The 13,732-nt window shown below is 42.7% G+C and overlaps 1 pseudogene across 1 annotated transcript in view; it reads left to right on the top strand.

Annotated features, from left to right (window-relative positions):
- Window positions 1-210: 210 nt before the first annotated feature.
- LOC100402208 (electroneutral sodium bicarbonate exchanger 1 pseudogene) overlaps window positions 211-13,732 on the top strand; it is a 44,231-nt pseudogene continuing 30,709 nt past the window's right edge. Inside the window, exon 1 of the transcript XR_013534753.1 lies at window positions 211-3,702. The product of XR_013534753.1 is annotated as an electroneutral sodium bicarbonate exchanger 1 pseudogene (transcript). The remainder of the gene's footprint in view (window positions 3,703-13,732) is intronic.

The following is a 13,732-nucleotide window of genomic DNA, read 5'->3' as shown; positions in this document are numbered from 1 at the left end:
TTGAATTGATCACTCTGAGGAACTGGAGGAGGTGGAGAACTGGAAACTGTCCATGGTGACTAAGGTCTTCTGGTGTAAGAAAGTGAAACCTCTATTCAAAATAGATACCAAGGCAAGAAAAAATTATAGGAACTCATCTCCACTAAAGGAGGGTGAATAGTCACTTTCTGAGAGGCCATGGCTAGATAGAAACCACCAGTCCCGCGGATCGGTGGCTATGGAGGTGGCGGCGGTTGATGGTTCACCGTTGGCTCCGGGGTAGGGGTCGCCGTTCAAGTGATCTGCTCAGACCCTACCAGAGGGTGCGGGCTGCTGACGCTCAGCCTGGAGCCCGCGGGGGAGACCTAGGTCGGCTCCACCATGCCGGCCCCCGGGAGTAACGAGCCTGACGGCATCCTCAGCTATCAGAGACCAGATGAAGAAGCTGTGGTGGATCAGGGTGGGACCAGTACAATTCTCAACATTCACTATGAAAAAGAAGAGCTGGAAGGTCATAGAACTCTGTACGTGGGAGTTCAGATGCCGCTGGGCCGGCAGAGTCATCGGCACCACCACACTCATGGCCCGAAGCACCGGAGGCGAGGGCGGGGCAAAGGAGCCAGCCAAGGGGAGGAAGGCCTGGAAACCCTGGCCCACGACACACCATCTCAGCGTGTTCAGTTCATTCTTGGCACCGAGGAAGATGAAGAGCATGTGCCTCATGAGCTGTTTACAGAGCTGGATGAGATCTGTATGAAAGAGGGAGAAGATGCTGAGTGGAAGGAAACAGCCAGGTGACTGAAGTTTGAAGAAGATGTTGAAGATGGAGGAGAATGCTGGAGTAAGCCTTACGTGGCAACCCTTTCATTGCACAGTCTGTTTGAACTAAGAAGCTGCCTTATTAATGGAACAGTCCTTCTGGATATGCGTGCAAATAGCATAGAAGAAATTTCAGACCTGATCCTGGATCAGCAAGAACTGTCCAGTGACCTGAATGATAGCATGCGGGTTAAAGTGCGGGAAGCCCTTCTCAAAAAGCATCATCATCAGAATGAAAAGAAGAGAAACAACCTCATTCCCATTGTTTGCTCCTTTGCTGAGGTTGGCAAGAAGCAGTCCGATCCACATTTGATGGATAAACATGGTCAAACTGTGTCCCCTTAGTCCGTTCCAACTACAAGTCTTGAAGTAAAAAATGGAGTGAATTGTGAACATAGTCCTGTGGATTTAAGCAAGGTAGACCTTCATTTCATGAAAAAAATTCCTACTGGGGCTGAGGCCTTCAATGTCCTGGTTGGAGAGGTGGATATTTTGGACCATCCCATTGTTGCCTTTGTGAGACTGTCTCCAGCTGTTCTTCTCTCAGGCCTAACAGAAGTTCCAATCCCAACAAGATTTTTGTTTATCTTATTGGGTCCAGTAGGGAAAGGTCAGCAGTACCATGAGATTGGCAGATCCATGGCCACCTTCATGACAGATGAGATTTTTCATGACGTAGCATATAAGGCAAAAGAGCGAGATGATCTCCTGGCGGGGATTGACGAGTTCCTTGACCAGGTGACGGTGCTCCCTCCAGGAGAGTGGGATCCCTCCATTAGAATTGAGCCACCCAAAAATGTCCCTTCCCAGGAGAAAAGGAAAATACCTGGAGTTCCAAATGAAACTATTTGCCACATAGAACAGGAACCACATGGGGGTCACAGTGGGCCAGAACTTCAGCTCACTGGGCGGCTATTTGGGGGCTTGGTGTTGGACATCAAGTGGAAGGCCCCCTGGTACTGGAGCGGCTACCGGGATGCACTCAGCTTACAGTGTTTGGCCTCCTTTCTGTTCCTGTACTGTGCCTGCATGTCACCTGTCATCACCTTTGGGGGATTGCTTGGAGAAGCCACTGAGGGACGCGTAAGTGCAATTGAATCCTTGTTTGGAGCCTCCATGACTGGGACTGCTTATTCCTTGTTTGCGGGACAGGCTCTCACCATCCTGGGAAGTACTGGGCCAGTGCTTGTGTTTGAAAAGATTTTGTTCAAATTCTGCAAAGACTATGCTCTTCCATACCTCTCCCTGCAAGCTTGTATTGGACTGTGGACTGCTTTCCTGTGTATTGTCCTTGTGGCAACTGATGCCAGTTCCCTTGTCTGCTACATTACCCGTTTCACTGAAGAAGCATTTACCTCCCCAATTTGCATTATTTTCATCTACGAAGCAATAGAAAAACTGATTCACCTGGCAGAGACCTATCCCATCCACATGCACAGCCAGCTGGACCACCCTAGCCTCTATTACTGCAGGTGTACTCTCCCAGAGAATCCAAACAATCACACTCTGCAGTACTGGAAGGACCACAACATCGTGACAGCAGAAGTCCACTGGGCTAATCTGACTGTCAGTGAATGCCAGGAGATGCATGGAGAGTTCATGGGATCTGCGTGCGGTCATCATGGACCCTACACTCCTGATGTCCTCTTTTGGTCCTGTATTCTCTTCTTCACCACCTTCATTCTCTCAAGCACCTTAAAGACATTTAAGATGAGCCATTATTTCCCGACCAGAGTACGTTCCATGGTGAGTGACTTTGCTGTTTTCCTCACTATCTTCACAATGGTGATTATTGATTTTTTGATTGGAGTTCCACCACCAAAGCTTCAAGTTCCCAGTGTGTTCGAGCCAACAAGGGATGATCGAGGATGGATTATTAATCCTATTGGCCCCAATCCCTGGTGGACTGTGATAGCTGCAATTATCCCAGCTCTTCTCTGCACTAGCTTGATATTCATGGATCAGCAGATCACAGCCGTCATTATTAATAGAAAGGAACATAAGCTCAAGAAAGGCTGTGGCTACCACCTGGACCTACTGGTGGTGGCAATCATGCTGGGTGTCTGCTCCATCATGGGCTGCCTTGGTTTGTAGCTTGCCCATCACACATGTGAACAGCCTCAAGCTAGAATCTGAATGCTCTGCTCCTGGAGAACAGCCCAAGTTCCTAGGCATCCGAGAACAGAGAGTGACAGGCCTTATGATCTTTGTGCTGATGGGCTGCTCAGTCTTCATGATGGCTATCTTTAAAAGTTTATTCCAATGCCAGTACTCTATGGAATTTTCCTCTACATGGGAGTTTCTTCACTACAGGGAATTCAGTTCTTTGATCATCTAAAGCTCTTTGGGATGCCCGCAAAGCACCAACCAGATTTTATCTACCTGCGGCATGTGCCACTGCACAAAGTGTACCTCTTCACCGTCATTCAGCTGACCTGTCTCGTCCTGCTCTGGGTCATCAAGGCCTCTCCAGCAGCCATTGTTTTCCCAATGATGGTTTTGGCCTTGGTTTTTGTCAGGGAAGTCATGGATCTCTGTTTCTCTAAGCGAGAGCTGAGCTGGTTAGATGATCTCATGCCTGAAAGCAAAAAGAAGAAGTTGGATGATGCCAAAAAGAAGGCCAAGGAGGAAGAGGAGGCTGAGAAAATGTTAGAAATTGGGGGAAACAAGTTCCCCTTAGAGAGCAGGAAGTCATTAAGTAGTCCTGGAAAGAACAACAGTTGCAGATGTGACCTGTCTGAGATTAATATATCTGATGAAATGCCTAAAACCACAGTCTGGAAAGCTCTCAGTATGAATTCTGGAAATGCAAAGGAAAAGAGTCTCTTCAACTAAGAGTCTTTGCTGGGATGGAAGATTTGGGCCATGTGGTGCCTCAGAGAAGTTCTGGTTACAGAGAAAATGGTAAGTGTCTCAGAGAAGAAGCAAGACCAAATCTGGCCCTGTCCTTGGTCATCTCAAAGCCATGCTGAAGCATTCAGTTATTCTTCGTGTGAACTGGAGGGCATCTAGCTATCCCCATGCCAGCAGCCAGTCGCCAGATGTGAATGTGTAAGCAGAAGACCACTTCCTGTTGGTTCTTCTCCTCTTCTTCTTCTTTTTCTCTTTAGAATGGCCACCATTGAAGACCTAGCTTCCCATTTTCCAGACATTTTCTCTGAAATTTTCTGCTGGCCTACCAAGCCATATGGATTCATTCTGCCACTGAGGAGTCCTTCAGTGAGGTCCCTTTTCCTAAAGGATGGAGTGGGGAGTAGGAGGGGAACAGAGAAGAAACTCTCTTTGGCTCTCCAGTGTTCTTAGTGTCTGCGGGCTTCTCGGCAGCCCTGGGCCTTGATTTGATTACCTCCCCTGGGGGATGCTGGTCAGATCCAGAGGTTGTCAGGAGGTCGGCTACCAGGAAGATCCATGATCTGGGCATTGGCAGTGCCTGCTACCACAGCCAGGAAGATGCCTCTGACCTGGGTGCATCTCCATCATTCCCTAGCAGCAGCCTGCATAACTGGCAAGAACCTTGGATGATACAAGGGCCAAGAAGGGACATTTGAGTTGTTTCACTTAGATAGGAAAAGAATCTGGGGAAAATCAATAGTAAGTGAGGATGAGCAGCTACTGTTGGTTTTCAGTGAGGATAGAGTGAGAGATTGAGCTTAGATTGCAACAGAATGAATTAGTTTAGATACCAGACTGAAGATTTGTCATAGTGTCTGCTTTCTAGATATCTGGGAAAGATTTGGTAATAGTGTTTGTGAATAGAAAGGAGGATGTGATGTTTTTATTGCCCATTTTGCGGGACCATTTGACTTCTTGCTGCTGTCTCTTGAGGATATATTCCAATTCCATCCTGGCGAGATCCAAGTGTTTATGTACTGTCTCCTTAGCTGCCTTAGTAGTGAACGATCATCAGTTCAATGGACCAAAATCACTTTCAGCCATGTGCTTTCTTCATCATCATGGATTTCTTTTGGTTGGCAAACATTCTGGTTCTGAGATGAAAAAAGTCACACTAGGAAATGAACTGTAAGTGGTGAAATTAGTTTTGGTATTTAATTTAAAACGACATTTATGGTTTTCTCTTCTCTTCTATGTTACAATGAATGTGAAGTATTTGAGATCCAGTGCTTAGAAACCTTTCCCTCCTTTGTGCACAGACTGTAACTAGCAAGCCCATTAGCGCCCAGAGAATCCTATCATGTTAGTTTCCCATCCTGGAAAATCTTTGTACAGTGGGAAGTTCCCTGATGTGTTTTTCTTTCTTAGGTGAAGGATTGGTTATATCAGTTTATTGAATTTTGCATTTCTTAAACTCTTAAAATATACTAATGTATTCTAGTCTTACTCTAAATACCATTGATATTAAGGGAAATCTGCATTTCTTTCATATTCCCTATCTCATAGGGCCACAATTATTTTAATACAGAGATGATTTTCGAAATATTTAACAACTGGTACAGGACAGATGCCAACCACTCATAAGGGATGCCTGCTGTAAACAAGCAGTATGTATGGTTGTACCAATGCCTATTGGCTGAACGTTATGCTACTTTCAGATATTAAAATGATGTCCCTTTGAAAAAAAAAAACCCACTAGTCCTTGCTTTATTTGGGTATATAGGTAATTTCTTATCCTCAAACATACAAATGACTACTTTGAAAAATGGGGAGAAGTTGACTCATCAAGTGAAAGCATCTAAAAGCACAATCAATTTTTTTTTTTTTGTTTTTTGCTGTTGCCATGAAACAATGCTTTCTTCTCAAAGAAACAAACCTAGAGTTCTGGAGAAATTGTAATCAATGCCTCTCAAGATCAGTAGTAATAATTTTGGATTTGAAGTGCTGGGAATATTTGGAAAGTCTGATAACATTTCGAGCCATTTTGTGAACAAAAGGGCTTTTGTTCTACACCTGAAAAATGCCCAAATCAATGACCAACAATGTGTAATATTCATAGCACAAAATGACTGTCCCAGTGTGAGTGAGGAGCTCAGATGATGGACATCAACTTTGCCCAGTTCAGCTTTTGGGGACCACAGAAAATGACCAACACCCCCTGTAGTTGAATGGGATCCAGGAAAAGAGAAAAACGTCACCACTTCCAGTTTGAGTGCTTCCTCCCTCAACCCTGATTACGCTGAGTGAAACGATGAATCTAGAGGAGAGTGTTTTCTCCACCTTCTTCACAGCCTCATGCCAGTATCTAAAACACTCAATGCTACTTTATGTTTCTGGCCAACCCCTAAAATCCACTTACGATAGATTTTTGAACTGCTGTTGGTGCCCATGCCCTGACTCATGCACTAGTGATGATGGACATGTCCTCCACAGCTAATAAAGAGAAACAGTTATCAGAACTATTTTCTAGTTGGAGGAAATTCTCCTGTATGAGCAAAACTCTGTGAAAAATGAACTGCTTACGCTGTTCAGCAAATTCACAGTGGTGGAACTATGATGGTACCTTCTGTGCTTTAATGCCCCCAAATTCAAGATCCAAGTATGAGGGGTTCCTCACAGTGATAATGTTGAGGTTGAAAACCCTTCCAGCATTTTTGTGTGTTCCCTTTGTAACTCTTGATGAAGGCTTCTTACACAGCCCAGTCTTTCTAGGTCAGCTTCCTAACAAGATCAAGTCATAGGATTTTCTTTCACCCTGTACATCCCTCTAGGATTATCTCTCCCACTTTGTAACTGACCTTTCCTAACTCTCTTTGGTCCTTCTTAGGAAACTTTTCTTGCCTTTTGAATTCACAGATTGATAGAAGGCCAGCAGGAATACCACCGAATCACAGATTCATTCCTTCACCTCAAACGTCATGTCAAAGACAAAAATGCCACCAGTTTAGGTGAGCATGCAAAGCTTGGCTAAAAAGAGCTAGAAAGAATGGTGAAGGAGAACACTTCTTAATATTTTCTCTCTTTACTTGCCCCTCAAAAATTTTCATGATTTGTTGCCCAAAAAATGAGATAAATTTGTTTTTAGCTGCTTTGCTCTTTCTTTTCTGCTAATAGCTTAGATGTATAAACTTAAGGACCAGAGGCTGGGGGAAATAAATATCTAGTCAAACCTCATTGCATTTAATGTGGACTTCACTGGCCTTCCTGTGTCTGCCCTTGACCTCCTTTGGTTATTGTCAACAGAGCAGCTGGAGTGATTCTGTTAAAATCAGAGTCAGGTCACATGACTCACACATACTCAAAAGCCTCTGGTAGCTTCCCACTTCACAGTAAAGGCTAGTTGGAATAGCTCTAACACCCTATGTGATAAAGTCTACACAGCTTTTTGACTTCAGCTTCCAGACTTTTCCACTTACTCACCTCTGCCCCAGCCACATGGTTTTCTTGTGTTCTTTGAATGTGGCAGATACTCTTCTGCCTCCAAACGTTGCTCTTGCTATTCCTCACTCTGGAAAATGTTTACCCAAGAGATGTACATGGCTCACATCCTCCTCAGGTGTTTACTCACTTGTCTCCTCTTTGCTGAGACCTTCCCTGCCTAGTTCATCTAAATTACAATACCTATCACACTGCTATTTAACTAAATTGTTTATTACCTGTCTCCCTCAACCAGAATCTATGCATCATGAGGGCAGATGTCTGCTTTGATCACTACCCTGTGGCTGGTGCTCTGGCACAGAGAAGGTGATGATGTAATGTATTGAAAGAGCAGGTGCATCACATCCCCCTATTGGGGGCCAGTCAAGCCATGAGATGGGAATAAAATAATTTCTCCCTCAACTGTGCTCTGTCTTAACAGTTGTTTTGTGTCTGTGGCTATGGTGTTTGTGAAAGTTGACCTTGATAGTTTGTGAATAAAATTGATTTGTCACTAACAGAATTGCAAGTCACTGATGGGCAGCTAAATGGTACACAGAGTGAGAAAGAGAATCAAAGCATCTGGATAACTGTTATTAACCAGGAGTAATGTCGAAGTAGCTCATTGAATCACAGAAAATGAAAGTATAGAAATGTCAGCATCAGCCTTCCTGTGCTAAAATCCACTATCATTGAAAGGTTGCGTTTCTGGGTATATTTTAAATATTCCCATCTGGTACATGAACAGGGTCTGTTAAGAGATGAAGCTTGAGCTGGAGGGATCCAAGATGGCCAAATAGGAGCAGCTCTGGAGTGCAGTCACCAGCGAGAACAAGGCAGAGGGTGAGTGATCACCACATTTCCAAATGAGTTATTACTGCCCACAGACCAGGAGATTCCCTGCTGAAAAGCACCACAAGTTTCCAGCATGCCTGTTTTAGCTGATGCAGCGTGTCTCCACACATAAACTCACACAAATCTGGGTGGCCATTTCAACTGGTGCCTGGAATACCTAGGAGACAGAGCCACCCATTCAATTGAAAAAAAGGGGGCTGAAACAGGGAGCCAGGTGATCTGGTTTGGAGGGTGCCACCCCCACAAAGACCAGCAATCTGAAATGCTCTGGATTGAGAGTCTCACAGCAAGGACAGATGGACCAGGATAGTCCAGCTGTGTGTGGAGAAGGACGTCCACCATTACCAAGGCAGTCTGCCATTACTGAGGCAATCTGCCATTACTGAGCCAGGCCATGATTATTGCGGCAGTTCTAACCATACGTCTATAAACAAAACCAAAAGGAAGTTCACACAGCAGCTGGGCAGAGCCCACGGCAGCTCAGCAATGCCTCTGCTGGCAGACTGTGAATAGGCTACCTCCTTGCTGGTAGTATAAGTTCCATATTAGGAACTTATAAAGAAAGCCCTACCTTTCCAGGACAGAGCACCTGGGAAAAAAGGTGGTTTTGAGTTCCACAGCAGCAGACTTAAACATACCTGCCCAGCAGCTCTGAATGGAACAACGGAGCTCACGGCTCAGCACTTCAGCTCCTATAAGGGACAGACTGTCTCCTCAAGCACTCCCAACCCTGGTATATCCAAAATGACACCTCATAAAGGAGAGCTCAGGCTGACATCTGGAGAGTATCCTTCTGGGACAAAGATAACAGAAGAAGAAACTGGCGGCAACCCTTACTGTTCTGCAGCCACTGCAGGTGGTCCCCAGGCAAGCAGGGTCTGGAGTGGACCTCAGCAGTCCTACAGCAGAGGGGCCTGACTGTTAGGAGGAAACCTAAAAAACAGAAATAACTTCATCATCAACAACATCATAAAGGATGTCGTCTCAGAGACCCCATCCTAAAGTCATCAACCACAAAGACCACAGGGAGATAAATCCTAGTGTTCAGCACATATATATCCTATGAACCAGCAATTCTACTTCTAGGTATTTACCCAAGAGAAATAAAAAATATATGTATGTAAAAAGGGTTGTACATAAACAATAGCAACTTTCTTCATAACAGCAATAAAACTGGGTGGGTGGGAGGGAATGTTCTCAAGATGAGAATAAATAAGCAAATTGTGGTTACATTCATACAAGGAATAACTCTCAGCAATAAAAAGGAACAAACTATTAATACATGTATATGCAACAACATGAATGAATCTCAAAATCATTTTGCTGAGCAAAAAATGTCAGACACATAGTACGATTCCATTTAAATGAAATTCAAAGATAGGTGAGACTAATCTATGTTGGTAGAAATCAGAAATATTGCCTTCTGTGAGTATGGGTAAAGGCGAGGGTTCACTTTGAAGGGAAATAAGGATTTTCTGAGGTGAGGAAATAATGCATTTATTTCAAAAAATTTTTACTTCAATGGTTCTTGGGTTATGATTCCATGCCTTGATGAATGTGTAAGTCACACAGAAAGAAGTTTCTTCAGTATGAGGTAGTTTACTAACCGGCAAGCATGAGTCAGTTCTCTGATGAACAGGACAAGGTTGCATGGCTGGCTTGACCACTTTGTGGATTAACACCCCACAAACAAACAAGTAAGCCTCCAAATTTGTATTGTGTATTTTCTATACAAGTTAGAAGATGTAAATGAAAATAATAAATGAACATGATGTTCCATAAGGATAGACAAAATCTGGTACTAATGCAGTATTTCCCCCTTATCCAAATGTAATGGAGTGAAAGAATCTAGCATAAAAATCAAGCTTCATCTCTTGTTTTTCGTGAGGCAGACTTTTAATAAGCATATATTCAAGTAATCTACATGAGGGCAGGGCTTTCTGCCCATTTAGTTACCTGCTTTACCCCTAAGTGGGTCTGGAACAATGTCTGGTACACAGAAGGACTTCTTTTTTAATATATGTATTTTATTTCACTTTAGGTTCTCAGGTACATGTGCAGAACATGCAGGATTGTTGCATAGGTACATACATGGCAATGTGGTTTGCTCCCTTCATTCTGCTCGTCACCTATATCTGGCATTTATCACCATGTTAGCCCTCTTCAACCTCCCTAACCCACACTGTCGAACTCCTACTTCCCCCCGCAACAAAACCCAGGGTGTGATGCTCTCCTCCCTGGGTCCATGTGTTCTCATTGTTCAACACCCGCCTATGAGTGAGAACATGTGGTGTTTGTCTTTCTGTTCTTATGTCAGTTTGCCAAGCATGATGGTTTCCAGATTCATCCATGTCCCTACAAAGGACAATAACTCATTCTTTTTTATAGTTGCATAGTATTCCATGGTGTATATGTGCCATATTTTCCATGTCCAGTCTATCATCAATGGGCATTTGGATTGGTTCCAGGTCTTTGCAATTGTAAACAGTGCTGCAGTGAACATACATGTGCATGTGTCTTTACAATAGAACGACTTATAATCCTTTGGATATATACCCAGTAATGGGATTGCTGAGTCAAATGGAATTTCTATTTCTAGATTCTTGAGGAATTGCCACACTGTATTCCACAATTGTTGAACTAATTTACACTCCCACCAACAGGGTAAAAGTGTTCCTATTTCTCCAAATCCTTTCCAGCATCTGTTGTCTCCAACTTTTTTAATGATCACCATTCTAACTGGCATGAGGTGGTATCTCAATGTGGTTTTGATTTGCATTTCTCTAATTATCAGTGGTATTGAGCTTTTTTTCATATTTTTATTGGCCATATGTATGTTTTCTTTTGAAAAGTGTTCGTTCATGTGTTCATGTCCTTTTCCCATGTTTTAGTGGGTTTTTTTGGGTAAATTCATTTAAGTTCCTTGTAGATGCTAGATATCAGACTTTTGTCAGATGCATAGTCTGCAAATATTTCTCCCATTCTGTAGCTTGTCTGTTTACTCTTTTGATAGTTTTTTCCTTTTGCTGTGCAGAAGCTCTTAATTTGAATTAGATTCCATTTGTCAATTTTTGCTTTTGTTTCTATTTCTTTTGGTATTTTTGTCATGAAATCTTTCCGAGTTCCTATGTCCAGGATGGTACTGCCTAGGTTGTCTTCCAGGAATTTCACATTTTAAAAATAGTCTTTAATCTATCTTTAGCTGATGTTTGTATATGATGTATGGAAGGGGTCTAGTTACCATCTTCTGCATATGGCCAGTCAGTTATCCCAGAACCACCTTTACCCATTGCTTGTTTTTGTCAGCTTTGTGAAAGACCAGATGGTCATAGAAGTGCAGCCTTATTTCTGGACTTTCTATTCTGTTCCATTCGTCTATGTGTCTGTTTTTGTACCAGTATCATATAGATTTGGTTACTTTACCCAAATAGGCATCCAAATAGGAAGAGAGGAGTGTAGTAATATAGTTTAAAGTCAGATAACATGATGCCTACAGTTTCAATCCTTTTGCTTAGGATTGCTTTAATTATTAGAGCTCCTTTTTGATTCCATATGAATTTTAAAATAGCTTTTCTAGGTCTGTGAAGAATATCACTGGGGCCGAGTGCAGAGGCTCACGCCTATAATCCCAGCACTTTGGGAGGCCAAGGCGGGTAGATCACCTGAGGTCAGACGTCCGTGACCAGACTGGCCAATATGGTGAAACCTGTCTCTACTAAAAATACAAAAGATAGCTGGATGTGATGGCAGGCACCTGTAATCCCAGCTACTCGGGAGGCTGAGGCAGGAGAATTGCTTGAATCTGGGAGATGGAAGTTGTGGTAACCTGAAATCATGCCACTGCACTCCAGCCTGGGTGACAGAGTGAGACTCCACCTAAAAAAAATGTCATCAGGCCGGGCGCGGTGGCTCAAGCCTGTAATCCCAGCACTTTGGGAGGCCGAGGCGGGTGGATCACGAGGTCAGCAGATCGGGACCATCCTGGTCAACATGGTGAAACCCCGTCTCTACTAAAAATACAAAAAATTAGCTGGGCACGGTGGTGCGTGCCTGTAATCCCAGCTACTCGGGAGGCTGAGGCAGGAGAATTGCCTGAACCCAGGAGGCAGAGGTTGCGGTGAGCCGAGATTGCGCCATTGCACTCCAGCCTGGGTAACAAGAGCGAAACTCCGTCTCAAAAAAAAAAAAAAAAAAAAAAATGTCATCAGTAGTTTGATAAACGTAGCATTAAATCAGTAAATTGGTTTGGGAAGTATGGCCATTTAAACAATATTAACAATATTGATTCTTCCTATACATGAGCATGGAATGCTTTTCCATTTGTTTGTGTCATCTCTGATTCCTTTGAGCAGAATTTTATAATTTTCATTGTAGAGATCTTTCACCTTCCTGATTAGCTGTACTCTAGGCACTTACTCTTTTTGTGGCAATTGTGAATGGGACTGCATTCCTGACTTGGCTCTTGGGCTTGGCTATTGTTGGTGTATAGAAATGCTAGTGATTTTTGTACACTGATTTTGTATCCTGAAACTTTGACGACATTATGTATTAGCTCAAGAAAGTTTTCAACTGAGACTATGGATTTTCTAGATACAAAATTATGTCATCTGCAGAGATAGTTTGATTTTCTCTCTTCCTATTTAGTTGCCTTTATTTCTTTCTCTTGCCTGATTGCTCTGGCTAGGACTTCCAATACTGTGTTAAGTAAGAGAGGTGAGAGAGGGCATCCTTGTCTTGTGCCAGTTTTCAATGGCTATTATTCTAGCTTTTGCCCATTTAGTGTCATGGTGGCTGTGTCATAGATGGCTCTTATTATTTTGAATCATATTCCTTCAATACCTAGTTTATTGAAAGGTTTTTAACACGAAAGGATGTTGAATTTTATCAAAAGCATTTCTGCATCTATTGAGATAATCATGTGATTTTTGTCTTTAGTTCTGTTTATGTGATGAATCACATTTATTGATTTGCTCATGTTGAACCAACCTTGCATCTAAGGAATAAAGCCTACTTGATCATGGTGGATTAGCTAGTTGATGTGCTGCTGGATTTGGTTTGCAAATATTTTGGTGAAGATTTATGCCTAGATGTTCATCAAGGATATTGGACGAAAATTTTCTTTTTTTGTTGTGTTTCTGCCAGGTTTTGATATCAGGATGATGCTGGCCTCATAGAATGAGTTGGAGAGGAGTCCTTCCACTTCAATTTTTGGAAATAATTTCAGCAGGAATGGTACCAGCTCTTCTTTGTATGTCTGGAAGTATTCAGCTGTGAATCCATCTTGTCCTAGACTTCTTTTTTTTTTTTGATTGGTAGCCTATTTATTACTGATTGAACTTCAGAATTCATTATTGGTATGTTCAGGGAATCAATTTCTGCCTGGTTCATTCTTGGAAGGGTATATGTGTCCAGGAATTTATTCATCTTTTCTAGATTTTCTAGTTTGTGTGCATAGAGGTGTTCATAGATGCCTCTGATTGTTACTTGTGCTTGTGTGGGGTGAGTGGAAACAGCTTCCTTATCATTTCTGCTTGCAGTTGTTTGGATCTTCTCTTTTTTCTTTAGTTAATGGCCTATTTATCTTATTAATGTTTTAAAACAAATGGTATTTCCAGTTCTAGATCCTTTAGGAATCACCACACTGTCTTCCGCAATGTTTGAACTAATGTACATTTCCATCAACAGTGTAAAAGTGTTTCTATTTCTCTGCATTCTCTCTAGCATCTGTTTTTTCCTGACCTTTTAATGCTCACCATTCTAACTGGCATGA

The sequence above is a fragment of the Callithrix jacchus genome, chromosome 4, assembly GCF_049354715.1.
Source record: "Callithrix jacchus isolate 240 chromosome 4, calJac240_pri, whole genome shotgun sequence".
Classification (NCBI taxonomy): Eukaryota; Metazoa; Chordata; class Mammalia; order Primates; family Cebidae; genus Callithrix; species Callithrix jacchus.
This window is presented reverse-complemented; position numbering and strand designations above follow the sequence as displayed.